The sequence below is a fragment of the Hylobates moloch genome, unplaced genomic scaffold (assembly GCF_009828535.3).
Source record: "Hylobates moloch isolate HMO894 unplaced genomic scaffold, HMol_V3 SCAFFOLD_7, whole genome shotgun sequence".
In the NCBI taxonomy this organism is placed as follows: Eukaryota; Metazoa; Chordata; class Mammalia; order Primates; family Hylobatidae; genus Hylobates; species Hylobates moloch.
Window position 1 is genome coordinate 95,166,258 of NW_026652282.1, and position 27,570 is coordinate 95,193,827.

Genomic DNA, 27,570 nt, shown 5'->3' on the forward strand with positions numbered 1-27,570 from the left:
GTCAGGTTTGTCAAAGATCAGATGGTTATAGATGTGTGGTGTTATTTCTGAGGCCTCTGTTCTGTTCCATTGGTCTATATCTCTGTTTTGGTACCAGTACCATGCTGTTTTGGTTACTGTAGCCTTGTAGTATAGTTTGAAGTCAGGTAGCATGACACCTGCAGCTTTGTTCCTTTTGCTTAGGATTGACTTGGCAATGCAATCTATAAATTACCTTGGGCAGTATGGCCATTTTCACAATATTGATTTTTCCAATCCATGAGCATGGAGTGTTCTTCCATTTGTTTGTGTCTTCCTTTATTCCATTTGTTTGTAGTTCTCCTTGAAGAGGTCCTTCACATCCCTTGTAAGTTGGACTCCTAGGTATTTTATTCTCTTTGTAGCAATTGTGAATGGGAGTTCACTCATGATTTGGCTCTCTGTCTGTTATTGGTGTATAGGAATGCTTGTGATTTTTGCACGTTCATTTTGTATCCTGAGACTTTGCTGAAGTTGCTTATCAGCTTAAGGAGATTTTGGGCTGAGATGATGGGGTTTTCTAGATATACAATCATGTCATCTGCAAACAGGGACAATTTGACTTCCTCTTTTCCTAATTGTATACCCTTTATTTCTTTCTCCTGCCTGATTGCCCTGGCCAGAACTTCCAACACTATGTTGAATAGGAGTGGTGAGAGAGGGCATCTCTGTCTTTTGCCAGTTTTCCAAGGGAATGCTTCCAGTTTTTGCCCATTTAGTATGATATTGGCTGTGGGTTTGTCATAAATAGCTCTTATTATTTTGAGATACGTTCCATCAATACCTAGTTTATTGAGAGTTTTTAGCATGAAGGGCTGTTGAATTTTGTCAAAGGCCTTTTCTGCATCTATTGAGATAATCATGTGGTTTTTGTCTTTGGTTCTGTCTATGTGATGGATTACATTTATTGATTTGCGTATGTTGAACCAGCCTTGCATCCCAGGAATGAAGCTGACTCAATCGTGGTAGATAAGGTTTTTGATGTGCTGCTGAATTCAGTTTCCCAGTATTTTACTGAGGGTTTTTGCATCAATGTTCATCAGGGATATTGGTCTAAATTTTTTTTTGTTGTGTCTCTTCCAGGCTTTGACATTAGGATGATGCTGGCCTCATAAAATGTGTTAGGTAGGATTCCCTCTTTCTTTTTCTGTTGATTGGAAGAGTTTCAGAAGGAATGGTACCAGCTCCTCTTTGTACCTCTGGTAGAATTCTGCTGTGAATCCGTCTGGTCCTGGACTTTTTTGGTTGGTAGGCTACTGATTATTGCCTCAATTTCAGAGCCTGTTGTTAGCCTATTCAGAGATTCCACTTCTTCCTGGTTTAGTCTTCAAGAGTGTATGTGTCGAGGAATTTATCCATCTCTTCTAGATTTTCTAGTTTATTTGCATAGAGGTGTTTATCGTATTCTCTGATGGTAGATTGTATTTCTGTGGGATCGGTGGTGATATCCCCTTTATCTTTTTTTATTGTGTCTATCTGATTCTTCTCTCTTTTCTTCTTTATTAGTCTTGCTAGCAGTCTATCAATTTTGTTGGTCTTTTCAAAAAACCCATTCCTGGATTCACCGATTTTTTTGAAGGTTTTTTTGTGTCTCTATCTCCTTCAGTTCTGCTCTGATTTTAGTTATTTCTTGTCTTCTGTTAGCTTTTGAATGTGTTTACTCTTGTTTCTCTGGTTCTTTTAATTGTTATGTTAGGGTGTTGATTTTAGATCTTTCCTGCTTTCTCTTGTGGGCATTTAGTGCTATAAATTTCCCTCTACACACTGCTTTAAATGTGTCCCAGAGATTCTGGTACGTTGTATCTTTGTTCTCATTGGTTTCAAAGAACATCTTTATTTCTGCCTTCATTTCGTTATTTAACCAGTAGTCATTCAGGAGCAGGTTGTGCAGTTTCCATGTAGTTGTGTGGTTTTGAGTGAGTTTCTTAATCCTGAGTTCTAATTTGATTGCACTGTGGTCTGAGAGACAGTTTGTTGTTATTTCTGTTCTTTTACATTTGCTGAGGAGAGCTTTACTTCCAACTATGTGGTCAGTTTTGGAATAAGTGTGATGTGGTGCTGAGAAGAATGTATATTCTGTTGATTTGGGGTGGAGAGTTCTGTAGGTGTCCATTAGGTCTGCTTGGTGTAGAGCTGAGTTCAAGTCCTGGATATCCTTGTTAACCTTCTGTCTCGTTGGTCTGTCTAATATTGACAATGGGGTGTTAAAATCTCCCATTATTATTGTGTGGGAGTCTACGTCTCTTTGTAGGTCTCTAAGGACTTGGTTTTTGAATCTGGGTGTTCCTGTATTGGGTGCATATATATTTAGGATAGTTAGCTCTTCTTGTTGAATTGATCCCTTTACCATTTTGTAATGGCCTTCTTTGTCTCTTTTGATCTTTGTTGGTTTAAAGTCTGTTTTATCAGAGACTAGGATTACAACCCCTACTTTTTTTTGCTTTCCCTTTGCTCAATAGATCTTCCTCCCTCCCTTTATTTTGAGCCTATGTATGTCTCTACACGTGAAATGGGTTTCCTGAATACAGCACACTGATGGGTCTTGACTCTTTATCCAATTTGCCAGTCTGTGTCTTCTAATTGGGGGCATTTATCCCATTTACATTTAAGGTGAATATTGTTATGTGTGAATTTGATCCTGTCATTATGATGTTTACTGGTTATTTTGCCCGTTAGTTGATGCAGTTTCTTCCTAGCATCGATGTTCTTTACAATTTGGCATGTTTTGCAGTGGCTGTACCAGTTTTTCCTTTCCATGTTTAGTGCTTCCTTCAGGAGCTCTTGTAAGGCAGGCCTGGTGGTGACAAAAATCTCTCAGCATTTGCTTGTCTGTAAAGGATTTTATTTCTCCTTCACTTACGAAGCTTAGTTTGGCTGGATATGAAATTCTGGGTTGAAAATTCTTTTCTTTAAGAGTGTTGAATATTGGCCCCCACTCTCATCCAGCTTGTAGAGTTTCTGCCGAGAGATCAACTGTTAGTCTGATGGGCTTCCCTTTGTGGGTAACCCGGCCTTTCTCTCTGGCTGCCCTTAACATTTTTTCCTTCATTTCAACCTTGGTGAATCTGAAAATTATGTGTCTTGGGTTGCTCTTCTTGAGGAGTATCTTTGTGATGTTCTCTGTATTTCCTGAATTTGAATGTTGGCCTGCCTTGCTAGCTTGGAGAAGTTCTCCTGGATAATATCCTGCAGAATGTTTTCCAACTTGGTTCCATTCTCCCCGTCACTTTCAGGTACAACAATCAAATGTAGATTTGGTCTTTTCACATAGTCTCATATTTCTTGGAGGCTTTGTTCATTTCTTTTTGCTCTTTTTCTAATCTTGTCTTCTCGCTTTATTTCATTAATTTGATCTTCAATCACTGACAACTTTTCTTCCACTTGATCGATTTGGCTACTGAAGCTTGTGCATGCATCATGTAGTTCTCGTGCCATGGTTTTCAGCTTCAACAGGTCATTTAATGTCTTCTCTACACCGTTTATTCTAGTTAACCATTTGTCTAATCTTTTTTCAAGCTTTTCAGCTTCCTTGCGATGGGTTTGAACATCCTCTTTTAGCTCGGAAAGTTTGTCATTACTGACCTTCTGAAGCCTACTTCTGTCAACTGGTCAAAGTCATTCTCCGTCCAACTTTGTTTCGTTGCTGGTAAGGAGCTGAGATCCTTTGGAGGAGAAAAGGTGCTCTGGTTGTTAGAATTTTCAGCTTTTCTGCTCTGGTTTCTCCCCATCTTTGTGGTTTTATCTACCTTTGGTATTTGATGTTGGTGACTTACAGATGGGGTTTTGGTGTGGATGTCCTTTTTGTTGATATTGATGCTGTCCCTTTCTGTTTGTTAGTTTTCCTTCTAACAGTCAGGTCCCTCAGCTGCAGGTCTGTTGGAGTTTGATGGAAGTCCACTCTAGATCCTTTTTGCCTGGGTATCAACAGCGGAGGCTGCAGAACAGCAAATATTGCATAACAGCAAATATTGTTGCCTGATCCTTCCTCTGGAAGCTTCATCCCAGAAGGGCACCTATCTGTATGAGGTGTCAGTCGGCCTGTACTGGGAGGTGTCTCCCAGTCAGGCTACATGGGGGTCAGGGACCCACTTGAGGAGGCAGTCTGTCTGTTCTCAGAGCTCAAACGCCACACTGGGAGAACCACTGCTCTCTTCAGAGCTGTCAGACAGGGACATTTAAGACTGCAGAAGTTTCTGTTGCCTTTTGTTCAGCTGTGCTCTGCCCACAAAGGTGGAGTCAACAGAGGCAACAGGCCTTGCTGAGCTGTGGTGGGTTCCGCCCAGTTTGAGCTTCTCCGGCTGCTTTGTTTACCTACTCAAGCCTCAGCAATGGCTGATGCCCCTCCCCCTGCCAGGCTGCTGCCTTGCAGGTTGATCTCAGACTGCTACACTAGCAGTGAGCAAGGTTCCATGGGCGTGGGATCCTCCGAGCCAGGTGTGGGATATAATCTCTTGGAGTGCCGTTTGCTAAGACCATTGAACAGCACAGTATTTAGGTGGGACTGTCCCGTTTTTCCATGTATAGTCTGTCACAGCTTCCCTTGGCTAGGAAAAGGAAATACCCTGACTCCTTGTGCTACTCAGGTGAGGCGATGCCCCACCCTGCTTTGGCTCACCCTATGTAGGCTGCACCCACTGTCCAACCAGTCCCAGTGAGATGAACCAGGTATCTCAGTCGGAAATGCAGAAATCACCTGTCTTCTGCATCAATCACTCTGGGAGCTGCAGACCGGAGCTGTTCCTATTCGGCCATCTTGGCTATTTTCTGGTCTTCAGAAGTTTTTTAAAAATCCTTTTTGGTTTCTTCTTTCCATAGTTTATGTCTCATTCTATCTGCCTCCTCCTGTCTGTTAAGGATAAAAATAGTTATCTGTTAGTTAACAAAGTTAACATCTGTTTTTCTTCTTTCCTTAAAAGTACTTGTCACATTCCAGAAATTATTCACTTTAGTTCCACTTGTGCCCTCAGCTTACTGATGAATTTTTAAAGTTATGATTTCACAGTGTACTTGGATTATTCTCATTGTCAGTATAAGAGTAATGGCTTTTGCAACTTTCTACATTGTAAGTATAAGTCTAATATATTTTAATAAAAGAATTAGACTTGCTTCTCTAAATTGTGACATCTCTGGCATCTGTTAAAACCATGTATGGAGTAAATACAGAGATTACACTAAGGTAGACCTAGTTTTGAGACCAGCTCTGTACATCGTAACTTATTTCTTAAATCCTGGATAAAGAAAGTGCAGTGTGCTAAGTGAATTATTCATAATCTTAGCATAGCTCCCAAATTATGATTAAATGCAATGAAAAGTTTTTGTTAAATACCCAATTTTTTAATTTGGTGTCAGAACTTTGCCATTAAAATTAATTTTGAATAAGATTCAGCTCATAATTACTCTCAAGAATTAAGTCACAGATACCAGCTGTGTCCTCTAAGGCCAGCATTTTGTGATGTGAGTTGAAGCCCTTTTCTCACTAGGTGAAGCATGAAAATGTCAGGGCTTGAATTAGACACCCTTAAAAAGAGAAAAACAATGAAAAATATTGCTTTTGTTGGTGGTGGTGCCTCAAAGGACCCTTACAGCTATGAGAAGTGTCTGTGAAACAAATCTGTTCATCTTTTCAATTTAACATTTTAAAATGAGTACACACCTGTCTTTTGGTTTTAGTTCCATTTGATTCTTTGCAAATTTTAGGAAATCACTAGCCCAGAGATATTATTGTCCACTGAACATACACTGCTTATGTCTGCCTCTCTTCTTATGCAGGTCTTACCTGTCCCTCAGGATTCAGTTGACCCTAGTACACATGAATTTCTGTATCACTAGTGTGGTACTCAGATATGTATCCCTGACTCTTTCATGTGGGTACATTTTCACTCAAAAAATATTTCTTTTTTGAAAGTAGAGACCTTGTCTTCTTTTGATCTGGCCCAGCCACACATCTTTCTACACATGTACACATGTGCATATGCATGTACATACACATAACTAAAATACTTACTCATTATACCTGTCAGAGTCACATATTTAGTGTATAAGAATTTATGGGAGTTCATGAATTTATGATGTATTTATTACAATTATTAAAATATGAGATTCTTTAAATCTATCACTTGCATTAACTAGGCATAAACTTAATAGTAAAATATCAAGCCTAGGCTAAACATTTTATCTGTTTTCTCTATAAACTTTTCAAAGCTACAATTTCTATTGTTTAAATACCGTCCTATAGATTCTCAGTAAAAATATTTAAAATTGGTTTGTCTTTTATTAACTTGAACATAAAAATAAGTTTCTGGGTTGCATTTTTAAGATTTTAAAGAAACAAAGACAAATAAAATATGTGGCTATAGTTTTCTTTTAGTCATTTTCAGAATTAATATTTGCTTTCTCAGGTCCTTTATATGTTTTCCTTATCTTGACATTACGATTTTATATGGCTTGTGTTTTTCTAGGTTGCTATGGAAATAGAATTTACTCAAATTCATGTTCATTTTTGCATTTGGTTTGATAGAAAAGGGCAGAAAGCAGATCTTCTGGATATGTTAGGACAAGACACTAGTTTGCACATTACTTTAATACAGTCACTCCCAGACAATGGTTGTGTGTCCATATATGCTGAATTAAGTAAATGGAAAGTATTCATGGTTACTGCTGCTAATAAAGGGGCTTTTGTTGCTGTAAGCAGAGAACAATGGGCAAGTAGTCACATAACAACTCAGATTCTGAAAATCAGAAGATCAGTATTTTGCCCAAAGAGCTATAAGCTATTTTCTGAAACTGGTTTGAAGTATAAAGGAAAGGTAGTTTGCATCAAACTGGCCAATATGGTAGTAGTTGTTTGGATTGCTTCCAGTACTCAGTTAGTAGTGGGTAGTTTTCAGTGGCCAATTGTTGGATGGAATTTATCTAGTTATATATAAGCTCAGTCTCAAGATGTATTTGGTTCCTGGTATCTATCTACAAGCTTCTCCAGGGATGCTTTAGCTGAATACAGGCAGAATGACAGTTGACTGTTTCTTGATTTCTGGGACTTCTGTAGGTTAGTGGTTGAGGGTAGGAATTAACTTTATCATTTGTAGAGAGAGACAATAACAATGCTGACTGCTGCTACCGCAAAGAAAATTAGAATTAATTAGAAAAGACACCAACCCTAGCTAACTTCTTGTTTCCTTTTATTATAGAAGAAGCAATTTAAGAATATCAAAATGCTGGGAGAATGCTGGGAGAAGCATTTTGAAGCCTTCTTTTAATGTAAAGTCGACCAATTGAATTAGATTTCAGATTCTCTCTCTTTTTTTTTTTTTTGAGATGGAGTCTCACTCTGTTTCCCAGGTTGGAGTACAATGGTGCAATCTCGGCTCACCACAACCGCTGCCTCCCAGGTTCAAGAGATTCTCCTGCCTCAGCCTCCTGAATAGCTGGGGTTACAGGTGCCCACCACCACCCCCGGCTAATTTTTTGTATTTTTAGTAGAGACAGGGTTTCACTATGTTGGCCAGGCTGGTCTCGAACTCCTGACCTCGTGATCCACCCACCTCAGCCTCCGCAGATTCTTTATTTTGGTATCCCATTGAGCCCCCTTTCATAAAGTCTTATAAAAAAAGGTGTAGATACAATCTAGAAAATCTAGTGATTTTCTAGAATGAAACATATGGAAGAATTACATTATGAGACTATTTCTGGTTATGATTTCTGTACTACTTTTATTGGCTTATAATTTAGATGGGTGATAATTTGGCTGAATTTTAAAAGTTACCAGTATTGGAAACTGGTTTTAGTGTACATATTTTCTCGTATGGTTTTAGAAAGATTCTAAAATTAAATAACATTCCTGATCTTATTGATTTCTGGAGCTAAAGCTTTAACTCGCAAATTCCCGAAGTGGCCAGAAGCAGTGATTTTAGGTGTAGAGGTTCTGAGCCCTCCTAAAATGATAACCTAAGGAAAGGGAACCATCTGAAATGGTTGCAAAGAACTCTGCTGAACAAGAAACAATTGCCCGTGGCTGTGAAAATGACCAAGATAGACCAACAAAGTTAGCAATATGAAACATATTTACCTGGAGGATGAAAAGAAATACTGCATTTTATGAAGATAACAGTGGGCAGAGACTCCAGCAGAATCAAAATGTAGACCACTTAATTCTTGAAGCTGACTTGGTTGGCTTTGGCCTTGAGAGGTTCCTGCACCAATTCTGTGAAGATAAAGTAGCACTGGTGTCATCACGATATAAGAACAGGTAACATAAAGGGTGGGGAGGATGGGACTTCCCTGAGGAAGTGTCCAATGGTAAAATCTGAGTGAGAGTGGTAGACACATGGATGAGCATGCATGGTTTAAACAACTCAATTGTCTATGGTGGTTGAGGGGTCTCCTCCTGCTGAGATTCCAGAAGCCCTTTGTGAGAGTGGATTGCTCCTTACCAGTTCAACTCACTCATTCCTCCAGAGTCGTCGGGGGCCAGGAGCAAGTCCCAGTGCATGGTAGCCCCATGCAGCATTCCCAACTTCCTCCTCCTTCAGCCAAGCTTCTGTGTTCTTCCCTCTGTCCACACTCAGTGCCTTCTTTCTGAAGATCTGTTAGGAGTGCACCAATCATCCTCATCACTCAGTGGCAGCTGTTCCACCTGGCTGCATCTAGTCAGCCATCCTGCCTGGCTCCCCAGCAACCTTTTTCTGTAAAAGTCCAAATAGCTAATATTAAAATATTAATATTCTCAAGACATACAGCTCATGTCCCCACTACTCAAGTCTTCTGTTGTGGCATGGAAGCAGCCATAGATAATACATAAACAAATGGATGTGGTTGTGTTCCAATTAAACTTTATTTACAAAAACAAGCTGCAGTGAGATTTGGCCCAGGCTGCTGCTAGCTGACTTCTACCATAAAATCAAAGGCCTGGGAATAACATGCTCTAAACAGGCAAGGGCAAATTCAGTATATAACCCAGTTTTGCCTTTTTACATGAGCAAATAAGCCCTTCTTTAGTTAGCTCTCTCTTTTTCCTTCACTCCAGTTCTTGCTTCATAGTTTAAAGGCAGTTTTAGAAAGTTCCATGTAGAGTGTTGAACTCTAGTGGGAATTCTACAGCTCTAAAAAAAATGACATATTAGTCAGGGTTCTCTAAAGGGACAGGACTAATAGGAAAGATGTATATATGAAAGGAAGTTTATTAAGGAGTATTGACTCACATGATCACAAGGTGAATTCCCACAATACACTGTCTGCAAGCTGAGGAACAAGGAAGCCAGTCTGAGTCTCAAAACCTCAAAAATAGGGGTCAGGCATGGTGGCTTATGCCTGTAATCCCAGCACTTTGGGAGGCCAAGCCGGGCAGATCACTTGAGGTTAGGAGTTCGAGACCAGCCTGGTTAACATGGTGAAACCTTGTCTCTGCTAAAAATAGAAAAATTAGATGGGCATGGTGGTGCATGCCTGTAATCCCAACTAGTTGGGAGGTTGAAGCAGGAGAATTGCTTGAACTTGGGAGGCAGAGGTTGCAGTGAGCTGAGATACCCTTGCACGCCAGCCAGCCTGGGTGACAGAGTGAGACTCCTTCTCAAAAAAAAAAAAAAAAGGTAGGAAAGCCGACAATGCAGCCTTCAGTCTGTGGCTGAAGGCCCTAGAGTCCCTGGCAAATCACTGGTGTAAGTCCAAGAGTCCAAAAGCTGAAGAATACAGAGTCTGATGTTCGAGGGCAGGAAACATCCAGCACAGGAGAAAAATTGTATTAGCCTGTTTTCACGCTACTGACAAAGACATACCTGAGACTGGGCAATTAACTAAAGAAAGAGGTTTAATGGATTTACAGTTCCACATGGCTGGGGAGGCCTCACAATTATGGCAGAAGACAAGGACGAGCAAGTCACATCTTACTTGGATGGCAGCAGGCAAAGAGAGAGCTTGTACAGGGAAACTCCTGTTTTTAAAACCATCAGATTTCATGAGACTCATTCACTATTATGAGAACAATGTAGGAAATACCTGCCCCCATAATTCAATCACCTCCCACCGGGCTCCTTCTATGACATGTGGGAATTGTGGGAGTTACAATTCAAGATAAGATTTGGGTGGTCACACAGCCAAACCATATCAAAGATGAAGGCTGGAAGACAGCCAGTCTAGTCCTTCCATGTTCCTCTGCCTGCTTTTATCCTAGCCACACTGGCAGCTGATTAGATAGTGCCTACCCAGATTGAGAGTGAGTCTGCCTCTCCCATTACACTGACTCAAATGTTAATCTCCTTTGGCAACACCCTCATAGACACACCCAGGAACAATACTTTGCATCCGTCGATCAAGTTGACAATATTAACCATCACAAATTGTGTCACCTTAAAGTCTTTTCTAGGGTAACCCAATTAAATAAATGATTAAGGATACACTAAGTGCCTGCTGGAAAAGCAAACTTAAGCCTACATAGGCGACTCACAGTGGCATTCTACCCAACACGAACTGAGCTTCAGGGGCCCTCATGAGGCTCTACAAGGATGTTGGATGCAAAGAGACTTCTGAATGCTATTATTTCAACTTGACCTGTCCTGATTTTCCTACTCCAGGCTCATCTGACCTTGAAATGTGGTATAGCAAGAAAAACATGAGTATGCATTTCAGCTCTAAAATGTAGTACATGTATGACTTGGTTACTTATCCTGTAATGTGTCTGTGCCCCCAGTTTTGTCATCTGTAAAGTAGGAATGATCAAAGCCATTTCACAAGATTGTTGTGAGGATTAAATAATATAAAACATATGAAGTACATAGAGCTCAGTGTTTGGAAATTATACATATATAATTTATAATACCACATACATTTTATTATATTTTAGCTAGATATAGTATAGCTATGTATACTGTATCTATGTATTATATATTTATTATATATATTATTTCTAAGCTTATATAACTCTAATATATAAATTAACTCAAAAGTCTGTTTTATTCAATTCTTACTTATCTCTGATTTCTGTAACCATGGCAATGACTTAAAGAACTAAACTGAAATACAGTTGACCCTTGAACAACATGGGTTTCAACTGGGCGGGACCACTTATATGCAAATTTTTAAAATAAAAGTTACACCAAGTGCGCCTGTCTCTCTTGCCTCTCCTTCCACCTCCTCCATCTCTTCCATCTCTGCCACTCCTGAGACAGCAAAATTAGCCCCTTCTCTCCTCCTCCACCTCAGCTTATTCAACATGAAGATGACAAAGAGGATGGAGTCCTTTATGATAATCCACTTCCACTTAATGAATAGTCAATATATTTTCTCTTCCTTACGATTTTATATATATTTTCTTTCATGTAGCTTACTTTATTGTAAGAATATACAGTATATAATAAATATATAAAATATATGTTAATCAACTGCTTTTATTATTGGGAAGGCTTCCAGTCAACAGTGGGCTATTAGTAGTTAAGTTTTTAGGGAGCCAAAAGTTATACACAGGTTTTCAACTGTATTGGGGTTGGTACCCAAATCCCTGTATTGTTTAAGGGTCAACTGTATTCACCAAGTTACTAGGTAATGATGTTATTCTATACTCCTGAATTGGTAGATCAAGGTGAACTAGGATGTCAGTATGTTTAAAATAAACATGAAGATTTAGAAAATGCACTTGGTGCCTGTTTGGGGTTCACTTTATGCCTGGCCACATGGAAGGTATGTGCCTACATGAATAGCTTCCTTTAAGAACTTTGAATTATAAGACTCAAGTGACCTTTCCTGGTCAAGGATACCTCTCAATTATCCCTGAAGTTCACAGCTGGATAGAAAAAAAGCATCCATGCAATCCTAACAGAGGAAAGATAAGAAAGTTTGTTTTTAACTTCTCTACTTTTTGCCTATGGATATCTTTTTCTTGATGTTCTTACACTGTATCCTTTGCTGTAATAAATCTTAGCCATGAGTATAGCTTTATATGGAGCTGTGTGAAGTCCTTCCAGCAAATCACTGACCTCATGGGTGGTCATGGAACCCTTTAGATGTGAGCTGTATCTATCTATCTAGTCTATCTAGATATATTACATCTGTCTATCAATCAACCAATTAATCATATATCCACCCATCTATACATTTATTTATCTGGTAATACATACTATGGAATGCCTTGTAGCCATCAAAAACAATGAAGTCTATCTATTTATTCATATATATATATATGTATATTTTTCCTTTTTTCAGCCAAGAAAGCCTATAATGTGGCAATATAGTCACCAGTTTGCTTCCAGGACCTACATTGATTGAAAGTCCAGAGGGTGCTCAAACAACTATTACTCTGCTTCGCCTAGTGCATTAGAGTGATAATAGTAATGGACTAGGAGCTTGGACACCTGGACTCTAATATTGTGTAAATCATAGATAGAGACTGGGTAAAAGGACCAAATTAACAAGCAAGAGATGTAGGTCATGTTCAGATACTGCCCTACACTCCATGAAAGTGCTTTTCAGAAAGGTTAGAGAAGATACAGGTATGATCTCATGTTCAGAAACTTTGAAAATATGATGGCTCAAAAGGAATAACAAATTCTGAAAATTGTAAATTATGCAAATACAAGAGGAAGAAGGAGAGAAAATAATGGTTGAGCTTAGATTAACAGAACATGAAAGAAACAGATGGCATGAGGTTGTGTTGGTGATAACACATAATCAAGGATGGGTTCAATGAATGCATGGATTTTCCATGAGGATTAAAGTCTAGAATAAGCTCAAGTTTAAAGTGGCAAAGACACGAAAAGCAGCTTTTTCACCTATGTTCATAGATGCAAGATAAAAAGGGCAAGGCACTTCATAGGGCAGATGATATGATGTTAGCAGTTAACAGAGAAGGGATCTCTGTTACGCCAGCTCTTGTTTTCACCTTCATTAAGGCAAATGTTCTTCAAACTTAAAGCACATAGCAGATATGAGAGACAGAGAGTGATTAATTGGTGAGGAAAAACTGATATAAGAGAATCTGGAGCTGGAATTGCTGGCAATATTAACTATGCCAGGGAATATACATTAGGGAAATGTTGTTAACAGATTATATGTTGCTGTACAGAAAGCAATGACAAGGTGCCCCACTTGTCCTCAGCTGATGACTGGCTTCTCTTCAAGTAATACCTGCATCACCCTCCTAACTCCAAACCTATATGTGGCCATCCTAACTTCCATTTCTTCTGTGTCAGATGGCAAGATATTTTTCTTCTTAGTCTATTGACGATATATTCTTGATTTTCTCAAATACCTTGTTTTATTTACTTATTCATTCACTGATTCATTTAATAGATGTATTCTTCAGACATTGTTCTAGGTGCTGAGAACACAGTGGCAAACAAGACAAAGATGTATTTCTCATGGAACTTGCCTTCTAACGGAAGGAAAAAGACAATGAATTAGAAAACAAATATACAATATAATTTCAGATCTAGGAGGTATCATGAAGGACATAAAATGAGATATACAAGAACATGATATGGTGCTGATAACCTATTTTAGATATGCTGGTCTCAAAAGGTCTGTCTGAGGAGATAACATTTGAGCTGAGACCCAAGGAGGTAAGTATATAAAGGGCTGAGAGAATTACAAATGCACCAATCAGGGTAGAAATGAGGTTGACATTAGAGGAACAGAAAGAAGACCAGTGCATTCAAGTCTAGTGAGCACTTGGAAGAGTGATGTAAGGGGAAGTTGAGAGGTGAATAGAGACCATATCAGATAAGGCCCTGTAGAATATAGAATATGGATTTCATTGTAATACTTTAGAAAGGCATTTGAGTTATAATATTTTTTAAAGACACTTTTAGTTCCTACATGGAAAATGAATTATGGGAGAGTGCAAAAGTAAAAACAGGTAGAAAAATTAGAAGGTTTTTCCAGTCTAGGTCTGAGATGTAGGTAGCCTGGATGAGAATGAATTACTATATAAAGTGGTTGGTTTTGGATTTTACTTGGAGATGGAGTGACAGGACTTTTTAAGGAATTGCATGTCTTCTAGATTTTTTGACTTGAGCAACTTGAGGGGTGATATTTTATGAGATGGGAAAGACAATAGCTTGAGAGTGATGTGAGGAAAGAAGAACATGTTTGGAAGGATAAAATAAGTGTAAAGTCAGATGTCATTCATTTTTTTTCTTTCTTTTGTACTTATAGCTTCTCTTCCTCTGATATCTCTTTTTACTAGTAGCCTGCAAACATGCTTATGTCTTTCCCACCCTAATTCTCCTGATTATTACTTTAACTCTACTTATCTCTTGAGGTATTGCCCACTTATTTTCTTTCCTTTCAGCAATAAGTTTCTTGAAAGAGTAATTAATAGTCACTCTTACTAATTTTTCTCTCAACATTTTCTCATCTACCATTTGCATTCTGAAGTGTAATACAAAAGTATAAATAATTGCTTTCTCTTTTTTTTTTCTTTTTTACTAACATAATGATTACTATAGAACGCTATATGTAAGCACAAGATGCTGATAAGGCCAAGCTTACAGATGTGCTCCACTTAGTCAGCTTTTTCTTGTGCTACTGCTATAGATAACACTAGATTCCAGCCACAGCTGCCTTGGAGACATCTGTGACTTTCCCACGGGAGGCTGAACATAGTTGTATGGCTGGAACACCACAGACAAACTTTTAAAAAGACATCTACATGCTCAAAGAATTAAAAGTGACTATCAGCAGGGTTCATTGACCATTTGTGTCCCCCTCAACTCTCAGTAGTTCAGTCCTGTTAAACATTTTGGATGGATTAGCATTGCTTTTGCTCAAGGTCACTCCCTTCTGTTTTTTAAAAAATATTACATCTCATCCTACTTTCTAGGTACCAAGATCATTCTTAAGGATGACATTACAGTCACTTGCTGTTGCTTTGCTCACAGTCAAGATGTGTGTCTATTCAAATGTAAAAATAAAGTTGATTAGAGATGTTTATCATTGTGCAAGAAATTTCATCAGGTAGAACTAGGAAAGTTAGGTTTTTAAAAAGTTAGAAGCTACATGGTTAAGTCAGTTCATCAAAAGTTGTACAAAAGTAGTAGAAGTAAAAAATTGCTGTATTAAAATTGCCCATCCACAATTTTTAAGTGGTTTTTATACCTTTTTTATATAAACTATTAATGCATCTTTGTTCAGTGGCAATATCACACTTCATGAAGTTTTTCTGAGGCACAATTATTGCTGATTGAAATTTTTAGAGTAATGATTTTTCCTGCATAATGTTAATTATTTCTATAATATAATTATGCATTTTGATTTAAGGATTTTAATGAATATTTGAAATCATTTGCTGTCTAGTTTCAAGGTCCTGTTCAGAGGCGGCAGAGTCAGAACATACAGTTGAAAAAATACTGGTCTGGGGACAGGACATGTGGGCTTTATAACCTAGGATTTATTTTTCCTAGGCTTCCTCCATTCAATCTTTCTGGGCATCCATTTTTTCATCCAACAAATGGAGAAAATAATACCTGTTCTATATTCCTCATGGAATTGAATTTTCAGAGACAATTACAATTTCAAATATTCGAACTCCTTGACAGGACATTTGTCTCAATTTCTGGCTCACAAAGCCCAGTTACATCAAGTGTATGTTTCACAACTAAGGTCGTAGAGAAGTAGGAGCTACAATTCAGCCTGGCTTTTATGTCTCTCATTTTATGTGCAATTATCGTTCTCTTTGTCTTTATGGTTTTTATGCTCAGGATAAGAAGCTATACAGCAGGAGAATGGAAAGAGCAGCCACTCACGTCCCCTAGTAACCTTCATTTTGTCATTCCTTTTGCAGTTTTTTTTTCCTTTTTGAGAAGTATGACAGTTTTCAATTCTTACAGAGACTGAAAGGATGGTAGGAAAATCACAGACTTATGGATCAATTTTAGAGTTGGAAAGACCAATCCTTTGCTTTCAATTGAGTGAAACAACGTTCAGACACAATTCATTCACAGCCATCTATCCTGTATCTTCTGTGGAGGAGGAAGAGTAAGTAGAAGAAAATAGAGTAGGGAATTATTGGAAGAGAGTTCCAAAGGATAGGAAAAGTGGGCAGCTGGTCAGTGTTAGAGTCACAGGTGCAGTGAGAAAAATATAAAATTTGTGTCTCTCACAGATACATAAAGTCTGGAAGCAGAAACCAAGCAAAGAAACTGGGGTTCACATGAAAAAGTAAGGGGAACATTGTCAAGGCCTGTTTGGAGAAGCAATAATACCACTATGACCTACTAATTTAAGAAGAAAGTTCCTATGAAATATCGTACAACAGGCTTGATTTCTAGGAATGCATTTCTGAAACAAATCCTGACATCACGATAGTGCTTATCCCAATGAAATTTCCCATTTCAGTGGCTGCAAAACTATCGTAGGCTTCTATAGCTGCAGGATAACAAATTGTCAGGTGAGAGTGAACTGAAGGAGGACAATAAAAAGTAGGAAATGTGTGACTTGAGTGAGGGCTGAGAGAACCATATTAAGGGTCATTGAGAACCAGATTTAGCTGGTGCTATGCGGAGGTTAAGTAGAAGTTTCTCATTTGAACAAAGATCCTCCTGACTAGGAAAAGTTCTTGGTGATAAAAACACTATATATTGTTTTAATATTCTTCAGGATGCCTAGGGCAGATTTGGACATGGCAGAAGTTCACTAATGATTAGAGTTTTGTTTTTTAACAGCAGCACGATCATTTATTTATTCAACAAACATATTGCGTTTATTGAATTGTATGTTTGATATCATACAAAAATAAAGACGAAAGTGACACAATTACTGGCCCTTGATCTTTTCAGATATAAGCATGCATAAAATTGCAATTCACTTCCAAAAACTTTTATCTTTTGAAATAGACAACACCAAAACGAACAAACAAAAAAGATAACTAAGTTTAAAATAATCAGAAAGTTGTCTTTGACGCCTTTTTCAGATAATGTTCTCAGAAATTTTATATAGTGTACTTTCAAAACCATATTATATTTCTCATATCTGTAGAAGATACAGTGCTTTATATGTTTTTCATATAAATTTAAAGCTTACTCTTGCTGTTTTGCTGCATGAATCTCTGAGGTACAAATACTTTGCCCTTTGTAATAATGCTTGTTTACCTTGCTGTAAGCAGGAGATCTGCTTGAATGTTTTTTCATTGATTTTGTCTTTCTGCATACCTTCAATTTGTGATGACAAATGAATTACAATGCTTATGTTGCACCAAAATGGACAGCGTTGGCAATCTGATTTATATACACAAGACTGTTTCCATTGACAAAACAAATAGGGTAATATAACCAGAAGGCTAGAAGGAAATTCAGAATGTTATCAATTCACTCAAGCTACAGTCTATAACTGTTCAAAAGATAGATGAATCTCTAACCATTTTAAGGTTATTCAATGAAGAATTTCCAATTCCCTTTTGTTATCTGTGCCTAATATTTGCTTCTGACTTCATCAATTATATAGCTAACTAAAACAGTGAAACTCAAATATTATTTTCTCATATTGCAACAATATGTGTTTATGTAAATGCAATAAAATAGACTACTAATAGACAGCAATTTCCCATTGTTAAAGATGGTTTTTAGAATTTGCAGCCCTAAAGAGAGCCAACTCTCCCCCAACCAAGCTTGGGTGAATGTACTTTTTACTTTAATAATCATCAGTTAGCTTCAATTGATCATGATGGAATAACAGCTGCTTAGAATAAGATTCTTCTACTGAGCCATGTATTAGGCTGGTGTTGTGTTGCTATAAAGAAATATCTGAGACTGGATAATTTATAAAGAAAAGTAGGCCGGGCGTGGTGGCTCATGCTTGTAATCCCAGCACTTTGGGAGGCCGAGGCGGGCGAATCACGAGGTCAGGAGATCGAGACCACGGTGAAACCCCGTCTCTACTAAAAATACAAAAAAAAAAATTAGCCGGGCGTGGTGGCGGGAGCCTGTAGTCCCAGCTACTCGGAGAGGCTGAGGCAGGAGAATGGCGTGAACCCGGGAGGCGGAGCTTGCAGTGAGCCGACATTGCACCACTGCACTCCAGCCTGGGTGACAGAGCGAGACTCCGTCTCAAAAAAAAAAAAAAAAAACAAAACAAAAAAGAAAAGCAGTGCAATTGGCGCATGATTCTGCAGACTGTACAGGGAACATGGCACCAGCATCTGCTCAGCTTCTGGGGAGGCCTCAGGGAGATTTTACTCATGGTGGAAGGCGAAACAAGAGCAGGTATGATGAAAGCGGGAGGAGCAAGAGAGAGCAAGGGGAGAGGTGTTGCTCACTTTTAAAAAACTTTTAAGTTCAAGGGTGCAAGTGCAGGTTTATTACATAGGTAAACTTGTGTCATGAGGGTTTGTTGTACAGATTATTTTATTACACAGCTATTAAACTTAGTACCCATTAGTAATTTTTCCTGATTCTCTTCCTCCTCCCATCCTCCATCCCCTGAAAGGCCCCAGTGTGTGTTATTTCCCTCTGTGTGTCCGTGTGTTATCAGTTAGCTCTCTGTTATAAGTGAGAACATGTTGTATTTGGTTTTCTGTTCCTGCGTTAGTTTGCTAAGGATAATGCCTTTAGCTCCATCGATGTCTCTGCAAAGAACATGATCTCAATCACTTTTATGATGTGTATATGCACCACATTTTCTTTATCCAGTCTATCATTGATGGGCATTTAGGTTGATTTCATGTCTTTGCTATTGCGAATAGTGCTGCAGTGAACACATGTGTGCATGTATCTTTATAATGGCATGATTTCTATTCCTTTGGGTATATACCCAATAATGGGATTTCTGTGTGGAATGGTATTTCTGCCTCTAGGCCTTTGAGGAATCACCATGCTGTCTTCCACATGGCTGAAGTAATTTATACTCCTCCCAACAGTGTAAAAGCATCCCTTTTTCTTCACAAACTCACCAGCATCTGCTATTTTTTGACTTTTTAATAATAGCCATTCTGACTGGTGTGAGATGGTATCTCATTGTGGTTTTGATTTGCATTTCTCTAATGATGAGTGATGTTGAGCATTTTTTTAATATGTTTGTTGGCCACATGCATGTCTTCTTTTGAAAAGTGTCTGTTCATGTCCTTTGCCAACTTTTTAAAGGGTTTTTTTTTTTTTTGTAAATTTGTTTAAGTTCCTTATAGATGCTGGATGTTAGACCTTTGTAGGATGCATAGTTTGCAAAGATTTTCTGCTGTTATACAGATCATTTGTTTACTCTTTTCATAGTTTCTTTTGCTTTGCAGAGCTATTTTGTTTAATTAGATCCCATTTGGCAATTTTTGCTTTTGTTGCAAATTATTTTGGTGTCTTTGTCATGAAATCTTTGCCCATGCCTACGTCCTGAATGGTATTGCCTAGGTTGTCTTCCAGTGTTTTTATAGTTTTGGGTTTTACATTTAAGTCTTTAATCTATCTTGAGTTAACTTTTGTATATGGTGTGAGGAAGGAGTCCAAGTTTCAATCTGCATATGGCTAGCCAGTTATCCCAGCACCATTTATTGAATAATAAATCCTTTCCCCATTGCTTTTGTCAGGTTTGTGGAAGATCAGATAGTTGTAGGTGTGCTGTCTTATTTCTGGGTTCACACACATTTAAACAACCAGATCTCATGAGACTTCACTTACTATTGTGGGGACAGCACTAAACCATGAAGGATGCACCCCCATGACCCAAACATCTGCCACCAGGCCCCACCTCCAACATTAGGGATTACATTTCAACGTGAGATTTAGGTAGAACAAATATCCAAACCATATCAAGCCACTATGACAGAGACATTATTATCACACCATATAGTTCAGAATTAAGAACACGAAAATCATATCATAAGGCAAAATTATGATCAGGAATTGGGTCAAAATACCAGGTTATTGGGAAGAGAAGTTAGAAATCAAGGAATAGTAAGCAGGATGTAGAGTATTAGAGGCACACCCCTAAATTGAAGTTAAGACAGGTAGGAATCCTAAACTGGAAAAAGAGAAAACTAGAGAAGCAAATCACCAACATAGAAAATAAGGTTTATGAAGGTGCTGATATTTATAGTGGTGGTTTTGATGGATGTGGCAGTAAGTTATTTCCTCTATCTTGACCTTGTATGTTAGATTAACCTCAGCATACTCAAGCATCTTTAACTAGCTTTTCTCCCTACAGAGTTCACGCAGAGTCAGAGATGGTACAATCTCTGATTTTTGACTTATCAAAGAATGAGGAAACTTATTCATGGGGCACATATGCATTTATTACCAACTCATTGTGGTGGAATATGAGGTCTAGTGCAATTGGGCACTGGTCTCTAAACCTAATCAATGCTAATTCTAAACTATGTCAAACAAAAGGAGAATAAGTATTTAAATGAATTAGTCTCTGGGGGTTCCTCTAACCAGATTTTTGGTATTCTGTATTCCAAACATATGAACTGTATCCCGAAGCCTATTATAACAAATACAATTTAGTACATGATAGTAATGACAATTTAAAGTATTTTCTATCAGCCATCAGAACGGTGATATTTAGGCCATTTCTAAATTGATATCAGAAATGTAAAATGGAAAATTCAGTTAATCAGTGAATTAAATACTCAAACCCAAAGGATACGTGACAAATGGATCTTAAAAATACACATTTTTTTGTTAAATATTGACTTTTTCCTTTAAAAAATATTTTGGTGGATTAACTTCCAAAGCATGATTTAAATGCTCATGGCATTTTTGTTCCTCGTGTTTCTAAAGGTTTAAAATCAATTTCTCCTTTCTTCTTATCACAAGAATTTCATATATACAGAAATAACAGATAACGTATTTGTCTTCTATTGAGGGATAAACCAATATTTTATGAACATAACATTTGAGATACACATGAACCTTGTTTTTTACAAGTTGTGGAGAAGGTAGGTTAGATTTGAGCAGCTTGATGTTATGTGAATTAGAGTCTTAATCTTCTTATTTATTCATCTGCAAAAGTGTCTTATCTAGTGAAACAGTTTAGTATACTCTAAAATAAAACTCTAAGATCATCTGTGTTTTATTTTTATATGGCTTGCTTATTAAGTTTGTGACTCTGGATAAGTCAACTAATCATTCAGAGCTTTTAGTTTGCTCACTTGTTAAATGAGAATAATAATAATAAAATGTCTCTGAATTTGTGTGCCAAATGGAGATAATAATAATAAGTGAAAGCTTTTTGCAAAATTTACGTAGTAATATTATTGCTATTTCATTGTTATGTGTCATTCCTCCCTTATTTTTTACTAGTTGTGCTGTTAATTATGGCAACTGTTTCTTGGGAGAGGGGAATTAATTACTGGAGACTAGTACAAGATATAAGTTACTGTAAAATTCACATAATTCCATAGACAAATAAGTGAACCTAATATGGCAAACAATTAGTTGAACTACCTTGATAGCCTTTTGGATAGAATGGAGATATTGTAGTTAAATGAAAATATAAGTAGATGGGTCTATAAATGCCTGAATGACTAGTCTTAAGAAATCATTGAAGAGTTGATATTAACCTAGTGAGAGAGATTTCTTTTTTCAAAATTGAATTTCAAAAATACCAATGTTTTACATTTGTAATTGGGAAAATGAAACATTTCAGAAATTCTAGATAAAACTTTGAAAATAGAGTACAATGCAAATAACAATAAATGATAATATGTTATGTTAAAATATAAAGTTTCAAATTTCATATAAATGTTCTAAAGCAAATAAAAAATTATTTTCAATATTTCATTTTCCTCAGTTTTATAAAAATTTATCATAAGAAGACAACATAAAATATACCTTATGACATTTTTAACTGTGCAGTACAGTATTGTTGACCATAGGTACAATGCTGAACAGCATATATCTAAAACTTCCTCATCTTGCTTACTTGAAACTTTATGTCTGTGGATTACTAACTCCCCAGTTGCCTCTTCTTTAGCTGCTGGCAGCGATCATTACATTCTTTAATTTTATGAATTTGACCATTTTAGATAAACCATATAAGTGAAATCATGCAGTATATTTCTTTTTGTTACTAGCTTATTTCACTTAGTGTAATGTTCTCAAAGCATATCCATGTTTTTACATATTACACACTTTCCTTCTTTTAAAGGGTGGAAGAGCTTTCAAGTGTCTGTATATCCTATATTATCTATTCATCTGTTGATGGACATTTAGGTTGTCTCTACATTTTGGCTATTGTGAATAGTGCTGCAGTGAACACGAGAGTGCTAATATTTCTTCAATATCTTGATTTCTTTCTCAAAAATTTTTATTTTAAGTTCAGGGGTACATGTGTAGGATGTGCAGATTTGTTACACAGGTAAATGTGTGTCATGGAAGGTTGCTGTACAGATTATTTCATCACCCAGGTATTAAGCCTAGTGTCCTCTAGTGATTTTTCCTGATTCTTTCTCTCCTCCCACCCTCCATCCTCTGGTAGGCCCCAGGATGTATTGTTTCCCTGTGTGAGTCCATGTGTTCTTATCAGTTAGCTTCCACTTATAAGTGAGAACATGTGGTATTTGGTTTTCTATTCCTATATTAGTTTGCTAAGGATAATGGCCTTCAGCTCCATCCATGTCTCTGCAAAGGACATGATCTCATTCTTTTTATGGCTGCATCGTATTTCACAGTGTATATGTAACACATTTTCTTTATCCAATCTATGATTGATGGGCATTTAGGTTGATTCCATGACATTGCTGTTATGAATAGGGCTGCAATGAACGTATGTGTTCATGTGACTTTATAATAGAATGATTTATATTCCTTTGGGTATACACCCAATAATGGGATTGCTGGGTCAAACAATATTTCTGTCTCTAGGCCTTTGATGAATCTCCACACAGTCTTCCACAATGGCTGAAGTAATTTACACTTCTTCCAACAGCGTAAATGTGTTCCTTTTTCTCCACAACCTCACCAACATGTGTTATTGTTTGACTTTTTAGTAATAGCCATTCTGACTGGTGTTAGATGGTATCTCATGGTGGTTTTGATTTGCATTTCTGTAATGATCAGTGATGTTGAGCTTTATTTCATATGCTTATTGGCCACATGTATGTCTTCTTTTGAGAAGTGCAAGATCTTGATTTCAATTCTTTTGGATAAGTACTCCAAAATGGAGTTGCCGGATCATATAGTAATTGTATTTTTAATTTTTGGGGGAAGATCTTAACACTGTTTTCCATAGGTGTTGGACAATTTTGCATTTCCAGCAACAACATATCAGGGTTCTGATTTCTTCACATTCTCTCCATCATTTGCTGTCCTTTGTTTTTTTCTTTTGTTTTGTTTTTGATAATAGCCAGCTTGACATGTGTGAGGTGTTATCTCATTGTGGTTTTGATTTGTGGGGGATTTCTTTTAAGATTACTCTATTTTTGGTGCTGTCCAATGCAGTTTTTATCAATCATTTGGGTGAGGATATTAATGAGATGATAAGCAAATATGTGGAGAAATAGCTCAAATTCAGAGTCTCAAAAGATCATGAGAATCCAGAATGATGGGCTGAAACTATCAAAATGAAATTTAATGGAGATAAATGTAAAGATCTACAATTTATTTCTCAAGCACAGCCCTTCAAGTAAAAGTAGCAGTTATAAAAAAGTTCTGAGTATTTGAATTGACTATAGACACGGACTGATGGAGTAGTTAAGAGATGCCAATATGAAGAACTCAAGAATATCACAGTTACATGAAGCCCAGGAGCACATGGGGAAAGTGTCATAGGGTTACCATTTTGCTTTATAATATTACAAATGGATGTAGTTTAACTTTACTTCCTGCTGGTCTTGCTGTCTCTGTATTTCCATATTAGAGTTGAGTGGGAAACTGGCATAAGAATCAGGAGAAGTGAGGGAACTGCACCCAAGCTCAAGAAGAGTGAGAAAATGTGGTTACTTTTATTATGTAGGGAGTATATGCCATATATTAATAACATTTGTGTTCTTTGATTTGGACCTTAAATCTCATGATTATTAGAATGTGTAGCATTATGTAAACAAATGATGTTTGTTTTTATAATCAAGATTTTGACTTAGTCTGTGTTGTGTTTGCAGTTCTTGTTTGAAGGATTAAAAATAAAAATGCACTAAAAGTTTATAAAATCTAACATATGTTATATAAAATGGAAATTTAAATATATTTTTTAAAAGTTATTTTTCTTCTAAAATATTAAAATTAATAAAACTAAAAAGCAAAATTAATGACACCATTTCAACCAAAATTACGTAACATTTAAATATATTATATTCAGTTTTAGTTTTTAATTTTTAATTTTTGTGGGTGCATAGTAGATGTATATATTTATGGAGTACATGAGATATTCTGATACAGGTATGCAATGTGAAATAAGCACCTCATGGAGAATGGGGTACCCATTCTCTGCAGTATTTATTCTTTGTATTAAACACACTCCAATTACACTTTTAGTTGTTTTTAAATAAGTTATTATTGACTACAGTAGCCTGTTGTGCTATCAAACAGTAGGTCTTACCCATTCTTTCTTACTTTTTTGTTCCCATTAACCACCTCCACTTCTCCCCCAGCCCCTTAGTACTATTCCAAGCTTCTGGTAACCATCCTTCTACTCTCCATGACCATGAGTTCAATTGTTTTGAGTTTTTTGTTTGTTTGTTTGTTTCAATCACTATTATCAAAATATATCTTTTAAAATTTTTCATTTTTTATTTCAATAGGTTTCTGGGGAAGAGGTGGTGTTTGGTTACATGAATAAATTCTTTAGCAGTGATTTCTGAGATCACTGCACCTAGCACCCGAGCAGTGTACACTGTACCCAATGTGTAGTTGTTTATCTCTCACCATACCCCACCCTTTCTCCCAAGTCCTCAAAGTCTAATGTATCATTCTTATGCCTTTATGTCCTCATAGCTTAGCTCCCTCATATGAGTGAGAACATGCAATGTTTGATTTTCCATTCCTGAGTTACTTCACTTAGAATAATGGTATACAATTCCATCCAGGGTGCTGCAAATGCCTTTATTTTGTTCCTTTTTATGGCTGAGTAGTATTCTATGGTGTGTGTATATATATATATATTTGAGTTTATTTTTTTGTAGATTCTGGATATTAGTCCTTTGTCAGATGTATAGATTGTGAAGATTGTCTCACTCTATGAGTTGTCTGTTAACTCTGCTGATTATTTTGCTGTGCAGAAGCATTTTAGTTTAATTAAGTCCCATCTATTTATCTTTGTTTTAATTGCATTTGCTTTTGGGTTCTTGGTTATGAAGTCTTTGCCTAAGCCAACATCTAGAAGGGGTTTTCTGATGTTATCTTCTAGAATGTTTATGGTCTTAGGTCTTAGACTTAAGACTTTGATACAGCTTGAGTTAATTTTTGTGTAAGGTGAGAGATGAGAATTCAGTTTCATTCTTCTACATGTGGCTTGCCAATTATCGCAGCACCATTTGTTGAATAGAGTGTCCTTTCCCTACTTTATGTTTTTGTATGCTTTGTTGAAGATCAGTTGGCTGTAAGTATTTGGGTTTATTTCTGGGTTCTTTATTCTGTTCCATTGGTCTATGTGCCTATTTTTACATGAGTCCCATGCTGTTTTGGTGACTATGGCCTTAGAGTATAGTTTGAAGTCAGAAAATGTGATGCCTCCAGATTTGTTCTTTTTGTTTAGTCTTGCTTTGGCTATATGGGCTGTTTTTTGGTTCCATTGACCTGCTCCAGTGGAGGTAGCAGGGGAGTGAAGTGGACTCTGTGAGGGTCCTTGGTGTGTTTTTGTTTAGTGGGCTGGTTTTGTGTTGATTTGGCCTCCATCCAGGAGGTAGGCACTTTCAAGAGTGCATCAGCTGTGGTCCTATAGGGAGGAGGCAAACTTGCCCTAGGGACACCTGGTTAAGTATTCAGGTTTCTCAGGTGGTGGGAAGGGCAATAGAGCTCCCAAGAGAGTATGTCCTTTGTCTTTGCCTACTAGGGAGGGTAGAGAAAGACACCAGGTAGGGGCAGGGACGGGCATGTCTGGGCTCAGCCTCTTCTTGGGCAGGGCTTGCTGCAGCTGCTGTGGGTGATGGGGGTGTCATTCCCAGTCCAATGCTTTTATATTCCCAGGAGGATTATGGCTGCCTCTGCTGAATCATACAGGCTGCCAGAAAAGTGGGGGAGAACTGGCAGTCACAGGCCACACCCCGCTGCCATGCAGCTCACAGTCCTAAAGGCCAGTCTCACTCCCACCATGCCCCACCCAACAGCACCAAGCCTATTTCCAGGCAGCCAGTGATCAGGGCTGAGAACTTGCCCCAGACCATGAGCCTCCCCACTGAAAGCAAATGAACCCACAGGTTTTCTGCATCTCAGGGAGCCTACAGCAGTGATCCAGTTCCTTCAAAGGGTCTGTGGATTCTCTTGGCTTTCCTCGTAAGTTCCTGTGGTAGTTCTTGGAACTACAGTTTACAACGTTGACTATCCATATGCTGCTCTGTCCATCTGAGTGGAAGCTGCAAGCTAGTCCTGCCTCGAAATATATCTTGATTACCTGTTTTGAGTTTTAGATGCCACAAATAAGTGACAATTTGTGATGTTTGTTTTTCTGTGCCTGGCTTATTTCACTTGTCATAATGATCTCCAGTTCCATCTATGTTTTTGCAAATTACAGGATCCCATTCTCTTTTGTGGATGAATAATACTCCATTGTGTAGAAATACTACATTTTCCTAACGATGAAACCCCATCTCTACTAAAAATACAAAAAATTAGCCAGGCATGGTGGTGGGCGCCTGTAATCCCAGCTACTTGGGAGGCGGAGGCAGGAGAATCACTTGAACCCAGGAGGCAGAGGGTGCAGTGAGCCGAGATCATGCCACTGCACTCCAGCCTGGGTGACAGAATGAGACTTCATCTCAAAAAAAAAAAAATAAAGACAAAAAAGAAATACCACATTTTCTGTATTCATTCACATGTTGGATGGATGCTTAAGTTGATTCCAAATCTCAGCTATTGCGAACAGTGCTGCAACAATCTTCTCTCTCTGTCTCTCTCTGACTTCCTTTCTTTCTGGTATATATTCAACAGTGGAATTGCTGGATCCTCTGGTAGCTCTATTTTTAGTTTTTTTTTTTTTTTTTTTTTTTTTAAAGAAACCTCCAAACTGTACTTCATAGTGTTTGTACTGGTTTACATTTCCACCAACAGTGAACAAGAGTTCCCTGTTCTCAACATCCTTGCCATCATTTGGTAATGCCTGTCTTTTGGATGTAAGCCATTTTAACTGGGGTGAGATGATATCTCATGGTAGTTTTGATTTGCATTTCTCTGATAGTCAACAATATTGAGCACGTTTTCATATGCCTGTTTCCCATTTGTATGTTTTCTTTGAAAAATGCCTACTAAAATTTTTTGCCCATTGTGGTTCAGATTATTAGATTTTGTCCTATAGAGTTCTTTGAGCTCCTTATATATTCTGCTTATTAATTCCTTGTCAGATGGGTAGTTTGCAAATATTTTCTCCCATTTTGTGGGTTGTCTCTTGACTGTGTTGATTGTATCCTTTGCTGTGCAGAAACTTTTCAACTTGTTGTGATCTCATTTGTCCATTTGTGCTTTGGATGCATGCACTTGTAGGGTATTACTTGAG